This window comes from Malaclemys terrapin, chromosome 12 (genome assembly GCF_027887155.1).
Source record: "Malaclemys terrapin pileata isolate rMalTer1 chromosome 12, rMalTer1.hap1, whole genome shotgun sequence".
In the NCBI taxonomy this organism is placed as follows: Eukaryota; Metazoa; Chordata; order Testudines; family Emydidae; genus Malaclemys; species Malaclemys terrapin.
The window spans coordinates 39,486,572-39,501,807 of record NC_071516.1 but is presented as its reverse complement, the minus strand read 5'-3'; the positions used below and the strand labels follow the sequence as shown (position 1 = coordinate 39,501,807).

Below are 15,236 nucleotides of genomic sequence, written 5' to 3'. Positions count from 1 at the left end.
TGCTTCCCACATTCATTCATATCAATCACAGCAATTCATAATAATTTGGTACCGTCCCAACAGTTTGCGCAGATCACTGTGTCTACATTTCCTTTCTTGCTGGCCTGTGAAGCACAGAGCAGAAGGGTTTGATGCCATCTATTGAGAACTTGAATGTCTGTTGAACAGATGTCACAGTGATGGGACAATAACTAATAATAATAATATACTTTGATTGCTCTTTATAAATATATCAGATGGATAAATATCAGGGAGGGAGAGGAATTATTTAAGCTTAGTACCAATGTGGACACAAGAACAAATGGATATAAACTGGACACTAGGAAGTTTAGACTTGAAATTAGACGAAGGTTTCTAACCATTAGAGGAGTGAAGTTCTGGTACAGCCTTCCAAGGGGAGTAGTGGGGGCAAAAGACATATCTGGCTTCAAGACTAAGCTTGATAAGTTTATGGAGGGGATGGTATGATGGGATAGCCTAATTTTGGCAATTAATTGATCTTTGATCATTAGCAGGTAATTAGGCCCAATGGTCTGTGATAGGATGTTGGGTGGGATCTGAGTTGCTACAGAAGATTCTTTCCTGGGTGCTGGCTAGTGATTCTTGCCCACATTCTCAGGGTTTAACTGACCGCCATATTTGGGGTCGGGAAGGAATTTTCCTCCAGGACATATTGGCAGAGGCCCTGGAGGTTTTTTGTCTTCCTCTGCAGCATGGGGCACGGGTCACTTGCTGGAGGATTCTCTGCACCTTGAAGTCTTTAAACCACGATTTGAGGACTTCAATAACTCAGACATAGGTTAGGGGTTTTGTTACAGTAGTGGGTGGGTGAGATTCTGTGGCTTGCGATGTGCAGGAGGTCAGACTAGATCAGAGGTTCCCAAAGTGGATGATACCACCCCCTGGGGGGTGCTGGAATGATCCAGGGGGGCAGTAGTAGCCTCGGGTGCAATTGGGGGGCATTGAATAAAAAATAAGGGGGCAGTGGAAGCATAAAGAAATAAGAGAATATAAGAAAATTTTGAAAAACCATTCGTACATGTTTCATCTGTTGTGTAACATAGAGTTAAAGTTGTAGTGATTACTTCATTTTCCAAATAAATTCACAAATTATAACCGATCAGGTGTCAAGTCTGCCAACAGCTCTTAACAAGCAAGTGTTGGCAGGCGAGTGTGTCGCGCATTGTTGGGAAGTCCAACATGCATCTGCAGGAATATGTGCATGTAATGACTTGTTTACAATACGATACTGAACCCAAGAAAAAATTTAGACAATATAGTATTGAATATTTGAACTATGGCTTTATTCAGTCACCTACAAACAGTACATTACCGATGTGCCTGATATGCCAAAAAAATTTATCAAATGAAGTTATGAAGCCTTCAAGACTACAAGAACATTTGACAAAAGTTCATGCTGATAAGAAAGATAAGGATTTATCTTATTTTCAAGCACTTAAAGAAAATTTTTTGAGACAGCTGACATTGGCAAAACTCTTTTCAATAGCATCCAAAGAAGATGACGATGGGTTGCGTGCTTCTTACAATATTTCCTTACTGATTGCTAAATCGGGAAAACCACATACTATTGGTGAAGAACTAATTCTACCGGCTATAAGTGAGGTAAAATGCACTATGCTACACAAGCCAGCATCTGATATTACCAAGAAAATTTCTTTGAGCAATAATACAGTACAAAGAAGAATTGATGAAATGGCTCAAGATGTTGAAGACTCATTATGTGAGTATTTAAAAACATCCCAGTTCTCTATACAGCTTGATGAGTCAACTTTGCCAGGAAATGAAGCCTTACTTTTAGCATACATGAGATTCATAAAAGAAGAAAAAATTTGCCAAGAATTATTATTTGCTAAAAATTTGCAAACTGATACTAAAGGAGAATCGATATTTCATGCATTGAAAGAGTTTTTTTAAAGAAAAAGAAATCCCCCTGAGTAATATCTTGTCAGTTGCTACTGATGGTGCTCCAGCGATGATAGGTCACTACAGGGGTTTTCTTGCATATTTAAAAAAAGCGGTTCCGAATGTATTCGCTGTATGCTGTGTCATTCATCGTCAACATTTAGTTGCCAAAAATCTGAGTGAACGCCTACATAGGTCATTACATTATGTCATTAAAGCAATCAACAAAATCAGAAGCAATTCATTGAATGACAGATTGTTTGGACAACTTTGTATTGAAAACGATGAAGAATTCAATCCCTTGCTGCTTCATACAGAAGTTCATTGGCTATCAAAAGGTGCCTGTTTGGATCAGTTTTATAAACTCTTTGACTCAGTGCTAGAGTTCCTAGAAAACAAAGATGATGCTTTACGAGCCAACTTGATTGATTCCAAAAATGACACAGCTTATTTGACAGACTTGTTTAATAAATTGAATTAAACAAATTTACAGCTCCAAGGTGATGAGCTGAATTTAATCAAAACAAAAACTGTTATTTCCACGTTTGTGGCAAAACTTCTTCTGTACAAATGAAATTTAGGATGAGGAGAATTCAGCCAGTTCCCAAATTTATCAACAGTAGAAAAACATGATGAAGACTTGCTTACATATTGTTAGCACTTGGAGGCTCTCCATTCTGACTTCAATCAATGATTTGAAGATATTCTTAAAATGAACATACCCGATTGGGTTTTGAACCCTTTTTCAAGTACAAATACAGAAGAATCTCCAAAATTACAAGAAGAAGGCGGCGAACAGCAGAGGCTAACAGCGGGAGTTTGCCTGGGAGCTGTCCAAGAGGAGGTACGCTAAGTGCTGCATTAGGGGGGCTGTGTTGGTGAGTATCTGAGTGCCTGCTGCTGGGACAGTTGGTCAGTTTGACCGTGTGCTTGATTGCTTGCTTGTTTGTTTGAAAAGTGTGAATTGGGAGTGCTTTGTTCCAGGTGGACCTTGAGTGGGCCTGACTGGTATATAAGGGCAGTCAGCAGCGAACCAGCTGAGCGGCGAACAGCAGAGGCTAACAGCCGGAGTTTGCCTGGGAGTTCGCGTGGGGAGAGCACACTGAGTAGTTCCTGCAACAGTTGAGGAAGCTCTTAAGAGGACGGTGATATGGAAGGTAAGCGATCAGCTGTTGTAACCTGCACAGGTTGTGCCATGTTTGTCTTTCTTCCACAGGACAGAAGCGACTTTGTCTGTACAAAGTGCAAGCTGGTCTCCATATTGGAAGAGAAGGTTCGAGGGCTGGAGAAACGAGTGTCGACTCTGCGTTGCATAAGGGAAAATGAAGATTTCCTGGACAGACATCAGGAGATGCTTCTACGGCCACAATGTTCTGAAGATTCAGAGCAGGCGCAGCAGGGACAGAAGGATTGTGAGGAGGTTTGGCAGCATGTGACCTCCAGAAGGAGAAAGAGGAGCGTCCATGCACCAGCAATGGAGATACAGGTGAGCAATCGTTTCCATGTTCTCTCTACAGGTACTAATGTGGAGAGTGGACTAGATGACCCATCTGAGGGAAGGGAGCAGAAGGAGACTCCACTGATTGGAAGGCAAAAGATGCACTGTCCTAGGGATGGGGGTTCCACGACCACCACTCCCAAGAGGAGGAGGAGGGTGGTGGTGGTCGGGGACTCCCTCCTCAGGGGGACTGAGTCATCTATCTGCCGCCCTGACTGGGAAAACCGAGAGCTCTGCTGCTTGCCAGGAGCTAGGATACACGATGTGACGGAGAGACTGCCGAGACTCATCAAGCCCTCGGATCGCTACCCCTTCCTGCTTATCCACGTGGGCACCAATGATACTGCCAAGAATGACTTTGAGCGGATCACTGCAGACTACATGGCTCTGGGAAGAAGGATAAAGGAGTTTGAGGTGCAAGTGGTGTTCTCGTCCATCCTCCCTGTGCAAGGAAAAGGCCGGGGTAGAGACCGTCGAATCGTGGAAGTCAACGAATGGCTACGCAGGTGGTGTCGGAGAGAAGGCTTTGGATTCTTCGACCATGGGATGGTGTTCCAAGAAGAAGGAGTGCTAGGCAGAGACGGGCTCCACCTAACAAAGAGAGGGAAGAGCATCTTTGCCAGCAGGCTGGCTAACCTAGTGAGGAGGGCTTTAAACTAGGTTCACCGGGGGAAGGAGACCAAAGCCCTGAGGTAAGTGGGGAAATGGGATCCTGGGAGGAAGCACAAGCAGGAGAGCGCAAGAGGGGAGGACTCCTGTCTCATGCTGAGAAAGAGGGATGATCGATGAGTTATCTTAAGTGCCTATACACAAATGCAAGAAGCCTGGGAAACAAGCAGGGAGAACTGGAAGTCCTGGCACAGTCAGGGAACTATGATGTGATTGGAATAACAGAGACTTGGTGGGATAACTCACATGACTGGAGTACTGTCATGGATGGATATAAACTGTTCAGGAAGGACAGGCAGGGCAGAAAAGGTGGGGAGTTGCGTTGTATGTAAGAGAGGAGTATGACTGCTCAGAGCTCCGGTATGAAACTGCAGAAAAACCTGAGAGTCTCTGGATAAAGTTGAGAAGTGTGAGCAACAAGGGTGATGTCGTGGTTGGAGTCTGCTATAGACCACCAGACCAGGGGGATGAGGTGGACGAGGCTTTCTTCTGGCAACTAGCAGAAGTTGCTAGATCGCAGGCCCTGGTTCTCATGGGAGACTTTAATCACCCTGATATCTGCTGGGAGAGCAATACAGCGGTGCACAGGCAATCCAGGAAATTTTTGGATAGTGTAGGGAACAATTTCATGGTGCAAGTGCTGGAGGAACCAACTAGGGGCAAAGCTTTTCTTGACCTGCTACTCACAAACAGGGAAGAACTAGTAGGGGAAGCAAAAGTGGATGGGAACCTGGGAGGCAGGGACCATGAGATGGTTGAGTTCAGGATCCTGACACAAGGAAGAAAGGAGAGCAGCAGAATACGGACCCTGGACTTCAGAAAAGCAGACTTTGACTCCCTCAGGGAACAGATGGGCAGGATCCCCTGGGAGAATAACATGAAGGGCAAAGGGGTCCAGGAGAGCTGGCTGTATTTTAAAGAATCCTTATTGAGGTTGCAGGAACAAACCATCCTGATGTGTAGAAAGAATAGTAAATATGGCAGGCGACCAGCTTGGCTAAACAGTGAAATCCTTGCTGATCTTAAACGCAAAAAAGAAGCTTACAAGAAGTGGAAGATTGGACAAATGACCAGGGAGGAGTATAAAAATATTGCTCAGGCGTGCAGGAGTGAAATCAGGAAGGCCAAATCACCCTTGGAGTTGCAGTTAGCAAGAGATGTTAAGAGTAACAAGAAGGGTTTCTTCAGGTATGTTAGCAACAAGAAGAAAATCAAGGAAAGTGTGGGCCCCTTACTGAATGAGGGAGGCAACCTAGTGACCGAGGATGTGGAAAAAGCTAATGTACTCAATGATTTTTTGCCTCTGTCTTCACGCGCAAGGTCAGCTCCCAGATTGCTGCACTGGGCAGTACAGCATGGGGAGAAGGTGACCAACCCTCTGTGGAGAAAGAAGTGGTTCGGGACTATTTAGAAAAACTGGATGTGCACAAGTCCATGGGGCCGGATGCGCTGCATCCGAGGGTGCTAAAGAAGTTGGCGGGTGAGATTGCAGAGCCATTAGCCATTATTTTTGAAAACTCATGGCGATCGGGGGAGGTCCCGGATGACTGGAAAAAGGCTAATGTAGTGCCCATCTTTAAAAAAGGGAAGAAGGAGGATCCGGGGAACTATAGGCCAGTCAGCCTCACCTCAGTCCCTGGAAAAATCATGGAGCGGGTCCTCAAGGAATCAATTATGAAACATTTAGAGGAGAGGAAAGTGATCAGGAACAGTCAGCATGGATTCACGAAGGGGAAGTCGTGCCTGACTAACCTAATTGCCTTCTATGATGAGATAACTGGCTCTGTGGATGAGGGGAAAGCAGTGGATGTGTTATTTCTTGACTTTAGCAAAGCTTTTGATTCGGTCTCCCACAGTATTCTTGCCGCCAAGTTAAGGAAGTATGGGCTGGATGAATGGACTGTAAGGTGGATAGAAAGCTGGCTAGATCGTCGGGCTCAACGGGTAGTGATCAATGGCTCCATGTCTAGTTGGCAGCCGGTTTCAAGCGGAGTGCCCCAAGGGTCGGTCCTGGGGCTGGTTTTGTTTAATATCTTTATTAATGATCTGGAGGATGGTGTGGACTGCACTCTCAGCAAGTTTGCAGATGACACTAAACTAGGAGGCGTGGTAGATACACTAGAGGGTAGGGATCGGATACAGAGGGACCTAGACAAACTAGAGGATTGGGCCGAAAAAAATCTGATGAGGTTCAACAAGGACAAGTGCAGAGTCCTGCACTTAGGACGGAAGAATCCCATGCACTGCTACAGACTAGGGACCGAATGGCTAGGTAGCAGTTCTGCAGAAAAGGACCTAGGGGTCACAGTGGACAAGAAGCTGGATATGAGTCAACAGTGTGCTCTTGTTGCCAAGAAGGCTAACGGCATTTTGGGCTGTATAAGTAGGGGCATTGCCAGCAGATCGAGGAACGTGATCGTTCCCCTTTATTCGACATTGGTGAGGCCTCATCTGGAATACTGTGTCCAGTTTTGGGCTCCACACTACAAGAAGGATGTGGAAAAATTGGAAAAAGTCCAGCGGAGGGCAACAAAAATGATTAGGGGTCTGGAGCACATGACTTATGAGGAGAGGCTGAGGGAACTGGGATTGTTTAGTCTCCAGAAGAGAAGAATGAGGGGGGATTTGATAGCAGCCTTCAACTACCTGAAGGGGGGTTCCAAAAAGGATGGAGCTCGGCTGTTCTCAGTGGTGGCAGATGACAGAACAAGGAGCAATGGTCTCAAGTTGCAGTGGGGGAGGTCCAGGTTGGATATCAGGAAAAACTATTTCACTAGGAGGGTGGTGAAACACTGGAATGCGTTACCTAGGGAGGTGGTGGAGTCTCCTTCCTTGGAGGTTTTTAAGGCCCGGCTTGACAAAGCCCTGGCTGGGATGATTTAGCTGGGAATTGGTCCTGCTTTGAGCAGGGGGTTGGACTAGATGACCTCTTGAGGTCCCTTCCAACTCTGATATTCTATGATTCTATGATTCTAAGAACTGATAAAAGTAACAACAAATGAGGAATTCAAATTTAAATTCAAAGACGGCTACCAACAGTTCTGGCTGCAAAAGCAGTTACCTCCACTTTATCCTGGATTATGGGCTATAGTACAAAAGTTTTTAATTGCATTTCCTTCATCATATTTAGTGGAACGTGGGTTTAGTGTGGTCACAAATCTGTTAACTAAAAAAAGAAACTGACTGCAAATAGCTAATCGCGGTGATTTAAGAATGCTGCTGACAAAAATAGAGCCGAATATTAATAAATTGATAGCAGCACACCGGGTTCATCCTTCTCATTAGGATTATTTTTAATGTTATTCGTAATTTTTATTTTAATATTATCCTTCGTTATCTTAATTTTCTGTGTGTAATGCAAATGTTATTATGGTTTATTTTAATAAATAATTTTATAATTTCAAGCTTCAAGGTGTCTTATTTACAACAACATCTTTCTTTACTATATTGTAGGATATAGGTAGAAATATAGATGCATAAAAGAACACAAATTTGTCACTGCATCTTTCTGTTTGTTCACTTCAAGAAGGTAGATTTCCAGGGGGGCGCTGAGTAATTTTTTTTCTGAAAAGGGGGCAGTAGGCCAAATAAATTTTGGAATCTCTGGATTAGATGATCATAATGGTCCCTTCTGACCTTAAGTCTATGAGTCTGTATAGGTTCATATGCTGTGCTCATCATCATAGGCCGGGAATGGTGAACCGTGGCCACTGGGAGCTACGGGGGGCCATGCCTGTGGAAGGTCAACATCAGCAAAATGTCTCGCAGCCTGCAATCAGATTACCCTGATGGGTCGCATGTGGGCCGCAGGTTGCCCACCACTGATCTAGCTGCTATGTACTGCTTATTAATTTGCTATTAGTAATTATATGATAATGATTAATTCTTACTTTGGTGTACAGTGGCAATATCTTGGGGGCTGGGTTCTTTTTAATATCATTTGGAATTCCACCAAGACACAGACAGCTGTCTACATGTCTTTGAAAAATACTAGGTGTTACACAGAATACATTTGTAACAAATACCAAGATTCATCAACCCGTTATCTCCGAAGTTAGCCAGAAAAGCAGATGGGAATATCCAGAATGAAGCAAGGGTGTCGGCCAGGGTTGGTGTGTCATTGGGTAGCAGGAGGGACATGCACAACGATGTGGCATAAAGAATCCCGCTGTCAAGCATGACTCAGAGAAGGGAAAATTTATGGGACTTAACACCAACTAGGACAGGCAAAGAGCTGGCTGGGTGGACATAGTCAGCACAGCACTGCAAAGTCTAGAGGCCCAGTCATAACTCGAGAAGTCAAGGTGCAAACACATAACAAAGGGACAGTTCCTTCCCCAAAGACCCTTCAGTATAAGTGCAAGACATAAAACAGCAAGAGGACACACCAAACAGACAGAAGGATCAAAAAGAAACAGATCCAGTGCAGATCAGTATAGAAAGCATGCCCACTGGCTGGAATTCAGGCACCTATAGGGTTAGGCAGCAACTGAACAGGGAACAAAATTTTGGAGTTAGGCACCCAAAGGGGCAGTTAAGTGCCTAAATGCTTTGGTGGATCTAGCTCCCAGTGGGATTTCAAGAAGCACCTAAGGGCATGTCTACACTGCATCTGGGAGTGAGTATCCCTGCCCGGGGCTGCAGACTCAGGCTAGCAGGTTGCATGCTAAAAATTGGGGTGTAGACATTGTGGCATGGGCTGGAGCTCTGAAGCCTAATGTCAAAGCATTGGCTAAACGGCTTTTTTAGAGTCCTGACCTAATCCACATGACCGTAAGTGTGTGTACCCGGGTGGATGCCTTCCAAATGTAGCTTGCAGTGTAGACATACACTGAGTGAGTTAGGCAGCTAACTCCCATTGACTTTTTTTGTTTTTGTTTTTGTCAGTTACTAATGTCTAGCAGGGATACCACTAGACCATGCTGCTATAATTAGCATTTACTGACTTTGCTTTTAGAATTCTGTGTCTAGCCCATAGACTGGAATGGCCATGAAGACTGAATTCCACTTTCAGTTCTGGAGGGCTTTCCATTCAGAGAGTCAGATAGTCTGTTGCTGCTCCTGCCCATTCTGCACCTGCTTAGTGGATAGAGGTCTCCAGTCCCCAGGGCTCTCAAGGAAGTATTGCTTCTCCAGCACAGACTTAGAGATAACAAACTGCTTTTGCTGGTAACACCCTTAAGGGGAAGTGCCACTATCTCTCTTTTAGCCGTGAGATCCCAACGGGCTAGAAAGAGATTTTAAAGGCTTGTTTTCCACTCTTAATTATGCAGAGGCAGCAGCAAATGTAGAGGAGGAGAGAATTATTTTTCTTCCAGAGGTAGGAACAGATGGAATTAGTTTTATTTTGTAAACACACTAAGGGATGCATGGGGCAAAGGAGACTGCATGGCTATCTGAAATTGTCTGGCCTGTGTCATGCAGGAGGTCAGACTAATGGATCCAAATGGTTCTTTCTAGATTGAAATTCTATGGGTGAAATCCTCGCTGAGTTGAAATTAATAAGTAAGATCTGACTAGCTTCCTCAAGATCACGGAAAGGGAAACCTGGCATCTTTATTCAGATTTCACACATGCAGGCAAAACTCCAAAATAATCTAAAAAGAGTAAGCCTTGACTAAAACCCGAGTGCAATCCTCTGGATTTTGCTCAAGGGCCAGGGAGACGTATCTTGTCAATTAATTCAGTATTGGTCAGTAGGACATGTTATTAGACCGGATGTGGCCCTGAGAAAGTGATCAGTGTCAGCACTCTTTTGGAGTTGTATTTGAGAGAAAACAAATATATTAAATTGTGTTCTTCCACATTCCTTCTAAATATATGCTCACCTCTCTTTCTCTCTCATACACACATGTGTGGACGTATATACAGCAGCACATTTCAAACACACTTCAAAAGGAATCAATATTCAGCTTGTTAAATCTCATGCTCATCTAACACATGGACATTTCCACAAAGAAGCCCCACTGGTTCATGCCTGGAATCTCCAGTGTTCAGAATCATCTGACTTCCAGTGAAAATTGCAGAGAATGGGCAAAATTTGCTTTTTAAATACAAAGATTTTAATCTCTCGCCCAATTACTGTGTAAACCCTGGGAAGGATTCTCCATAGGCAGAAGCTTCTCTGATTGATTAATTTTCTTTCTCAGGTAGGCAGATAGCCTGTTCCTCTACATTATTTTACAGGTTGGCGCCTCAGTATGAATCAGATTACAACCCCTCACAATGGGTTCTTCAGATCTGAGGTTCCACCGAAGGCCCATCTCTGGTTGTTAAGATTCATTTATTATATGATGGGAACATCCACCTAGAGGGGGTCTGGAAAGTATGTATGAAAAATTTTATTTCCCAATTGTCAATTTAAAAAAAATCCCACTTTTTAACAAAAACCATTTCCATTAAAAAACAGTTTGGCAAGCTTTATTTATAAATACAATTTTATATCTGGATTAGACAAAGACAACTTTAGTTGAAACTGTAAAAATAGAAATACAAATGGAAACTTTGTGTTAAAACAAACAAACAATCCAATACCACAAATTCTTGGTGAAAATAGAAACAGATTTTTTTTTTAAATCATACTGACTGGTCATATGGGAAATACAAATAAACTGTGTATTTGTACAAGAGAGAAAAGGATAACCCATAAAATATTAGGTTATTCCTATTAATTTAATGGAACATTCTATTAAAACATCCTCATACCAGTTAAGAATTATTTGTTACATAATTTTTTCAATGTATTTGATTTTTTTTTCTCCTCCTGAGAATACTGTGATCTTTATGATTTTATTTTCAGTGTTTGAAATATTAATGGAATATTTTTTTACCAAAAATTCTCGGGGTCAAATCCTCAGCTGTTAGAAAATATTCAGAAAGCACACTGAATTGTATCAGCTGGGGATGTGACCCATTGCCTCCAATCAATCTATGCAGGTTTACAGCTGGGGATATGGTCTACTAGCTAGAATGCAGCTACTGTACATTGATTTACACTGGCTGAGGATATGATCCATTTACTCCAATAGAGCTATGCTGATTTACACCAGCTGGCTCCACAGATTTTAATGGAGACTATGGCTCCTGGTCTGTAACTGATTTATGGACACAATGTTTCAGGAGTGTGCAGGATGTGATCTCGTTCGATGGGATACACAGTTCATGTGGGGTATCCATCCCCTCTCTAATATGTTGAGGTCTGGTTTTTCATACAAATGATCATTCAAAAATAAATTAAGTCTCTCAGGAGCTGTGCCCAGTTTGCACTGTGCCACAGACAACCTCTGGGACTACACAAAACTCACACCTCCTCTCAGTCTGGGATATTCAAGGCCAAAGAAGGTTAGATGCCCCCTTTGCTATTCTTTCCTGGGAGTTGGATGCTTAACTTCCTTGGGTTTTTTGAAAATCCCTACTTCAGTTCTGCTTCTCTTAAATGAGATTAACAATACTGTTTCCCTGCATTGTGGGGATGTTAAACTGTTAAGGATTATCAAACACTTGGGTATTATGGGGGCTGGGGCCATGCAAGTAATGAGGTGGAGAACTTGAGCAGAAGGCAATGAAGGTAGGGGTACTGACCACCACTGCCTCATATAGAGTTCAGAGACTTTCAAGGATGTTGCAGCTCTTAGGCTGCTATGGAATTTTTAGAGGGACATCTACAACGGTTGAACTCAGAACCTCTCAAAATAAACATGTGTATTTACTGGCTGAGATAAAAAACCCGAACCATTAGCTCAAAATCTGTAGCAGACATGCACTCCATGTCCTCTGGCCAATAGAGAGGAAGAAAGAGTTTCATTATTTTAGCCTGGGCTACACCTTCATCTATGTGAAGTGGCAACATTTTAGGATCTTATTGTAAATGGGGAGTGTTTAAGGTGCTCTCAGCTTTTAGGGAGTTAGCTGCCTAACTCCCATTGGAACAATTTCCCAAGATCATGGTGGATTTTCCATCCCTGGCCATTTTTAAATCAAGATAGGCTGTTGTTGTTTTGTTTTCTAAAAGATCTGCTCTAAGTTCTCAGGCCTCTTCTGGTCTTAGAGTCCATGACACCACGTTAAATTCAGAAATGGGCCTTCTTAGAACATTGAGTCTAAAGTTTTTCAAAGGCTTAAAAACAAAAAGATTCTAACTGAAAGAAGTCCACAGTGGAAATGTCATTCTCCAAATCCAGGCACTTCTCTGGTCCCTTCCTGGTTCTCACTTCCCTGTCCTAGGTAATTCATTCCAGATCTGAGCATCTTATGGCCCTGCCATGGGAAAAGACTAGCGACCCAGAGCTAATCATGTGAAGCTCTCAGATAGTGATGGCAGTAATGGGTCTGTGGGCTGTTATTCTCCTAACTGAGTTAGGCTCCATTGAAAACCCCCAGCCAATACCTGTAAGCTCCTTTTGAATAGAAAAGGATCTATCAGTGATAAATGTAATCCTCACAAACAGATCTCACCTTCCTTATCAGCATGATCTCTGTGCATCCTCCCCCACACAATAATAATGAATATCCCTGGTCTCATATAGCACATTACCTCCCACAAGCTGCTGTGTCTGTCATCCCAGAGCTGCCAGCCTTCAAACAATTGCATCTGTGATCTTAAAGCTGATCTTTGCTCTCCCAATAGGCAGGGAAAGGGGACCCAGGTCCATAGAGAAACAGCCCCAGAAAACATCCACTTATATTATATCTCCCCACTGTGCTAATGCTGGAGCTAGAATCAAACAATCTCTGAAATCCCCTTTAGCTTTACTGGGCAGGATCAAAAGAGTTTGTGCTTTAGAGATCAGGGGATTCTGACTGAAGGGGAGTCATTAAAAAATTCATGGAGCGTTTCCATTGTTTATGTGTTTCTTTGAGGCATGGAAACTCAACAGGCTTTGGAAATACCCTCCTGTGCCAACTATATTGAGGGTGGTAAAAGGAGGGTATTTGAAGTACGTAGAAAGAAGTGGCTATTTGACTGGCCTGTGAAGCAAAGGAAGTCCTAGGACTCCTGGGTTTGGTTCATGGCACTGGAAGAAAAAGATGAAGAAGAGGCTAAAGCCTGAGAAAATTAGTCAGGACTTCTGGGTTCCATGTCATTTCCAGGAATGAGAGTTGTCTAGTGGCTATGAAATCAGAACTCTACAAATAATTTATTAAAGCCTGAATGTGAGCACTCTTTCGGGTTACTGTCAGAAGCTCATGTTCTCCTGTCGTTAATTCTGGTTTCTGCAAGCGGAGGGGGTAGTGTAATGGGGGAGGGTGGGATATTTCCTATTCTAGGTAGGGCTCTTATATTTAATTATTTAATTATTTTGCAAGGTCTTGCCTTCATTCCAGTTCAGATTAAAAATAAATTTTGAAACCTCACAGGGGCTTCCTGTTTCTCATATGTATCAAGTTAATGCATTTATTCTGTAGGAGATAAAGCAGAAATGGTTTCTGGTTAGTGTTTAGAGTAGTGGCCTAGGTTCTGCCTAAAGTTCTAGAAGTGGAGTGGGATCTAGTGGTTAGAGAAGGGGACCAAAAATTATTTTGGGGTTGTTCAGTTCTTGCCTCTGGAAGTGGAGTTGGTGTTGTGGTTAAAACAGCATGCTAGGCATCACGATTCCTAGGTTCTGTCCCAGGCTCTGGGAGTGGAGGAGGTTCTAGTGGCTAGAGAAAGGGGTCTGGGAGTCATGAGTCCTGGGTTGTTGGGTTCTTGGCTGTGGAGTGGGTGTCATATTTAGAAGAGGTGCTGTTTGGAGTCAGGACTCTTGGATCCTATTGGCACTGGGAGGAATTAATTCAGAGATCTGGGGTCTGAGTATTCTGAGCTCCATGACTGCCTCATTACATCATCTTTATCATGTGATCACACCACCCCTTGTCTCAGTTTCTCAATCTATAAAATGGTCTATCCATAAATATAAAATAGTTATGCTTGCCCACCTTTTAAAAATTCCTAGGAGGAGATTTGTTAAGGTTTAGGCACCTATGTGTTTTTGAAAACCCCACTAGGCATCTATTTACATCTTTAGGCACCCAGTTTATATCAAATGGGGAAAAATCAACTAAAGGGAAGCTTTGTTTTACATGTTAAGGTAGAAATATAAATAATATGTCAATGCTATTATATCCAGTCCTCTACAAAAGTAATGTCTGAACTTTATTAAGATAGGTTGATGGTAGATTATTTAAGAAAGACATAAAAGCCATGTATGTACATAAGGAGGAGGAAAGGACCCATGAAATATTAACCTATCCTCACTGATCTATTCAAATATTCTGTAATATGTTAATTTCAGGTGGGCAAAGAATTCATAAGAATAATGGCCAACATTTTTAAACATGATTAGTGATTGTGAGATACCCAATTTGAGACATCTTCTAGGGGCCTGATTTTCAGAAGGCCAGTGCTCGGCACTTTCTGAAAATCAGAGCTGTTTAAGGGGTCGGAAGCTGGTCTCCCAAGAACAGGGGCATCCAAAATCACAAGTCACTCTTGCAAGGATAAAATTGACTTCATGGAGAAAGGGTGGATCATCCAGTGGCTAGGGTCCTAGCTTGGAAGTATCAAGAACTGGGTTCATTTCCCTCATCCTCCAGGGACTTCTTCTGTGACTTTGGGCAAGTCAATCCATTTCTTCTTTCTTCCCCAGATCTGTGTAAGAGGAACAATGATGTAAGAGGGAGTTGGCTGTTGTGATTGCAGAGCCATTGGCCATTATCTTTGAAAACTCATGGCGATCAGGGGAAGTCTTTGAAAAAGGCAAATATAGTGTCCATCTTTAAAAAAGGGAAGAACAAGAATCCGGGAAAGCATAGCCTGGTCAGCCTCACCTTAGTCCCCAGAAAAATCATGAAGCAGGTCCTCAAGGAATCCATTTTGAAGCACTTAGAGGAGAGGAAGGTGATCAGGAACAGTCAACATGGATTCACTAAGGGCAAGTCATGCCTGACCAACCTGATTGCCTTCTATGTTGAGATAAATGGATCTGTGGATATGGGGAAAGCGGTGGACATGATATACCTTGACTTTAGCAAAGTTTTGATATGGTCTCCAACAGTTTTCTTGCCAGCAATTTAAAGACAGATGGATTGGATGAATGAACTATAAGGTGGATAGAAAGCTGGCTAGATCATCGGGCTCAATGGGTAATGATCAATGGCTCTATGTCTA

At 42.9% G+C, this 15,236-nt stretch overlaps 1 pseudogene; it reads left to right on the top strand.

The window, feature by feature from the left end:
- Positions 1-1,200: 1,200 nt before the first annotated feature.
- Positions 1,201-7,375, top strand: LOC128846005 (SCAN domain-containing protein 3-like; annotated as a pseudogene).
- Positions 7,376-15,236: the final 7,861 nt, after the last annotated feature.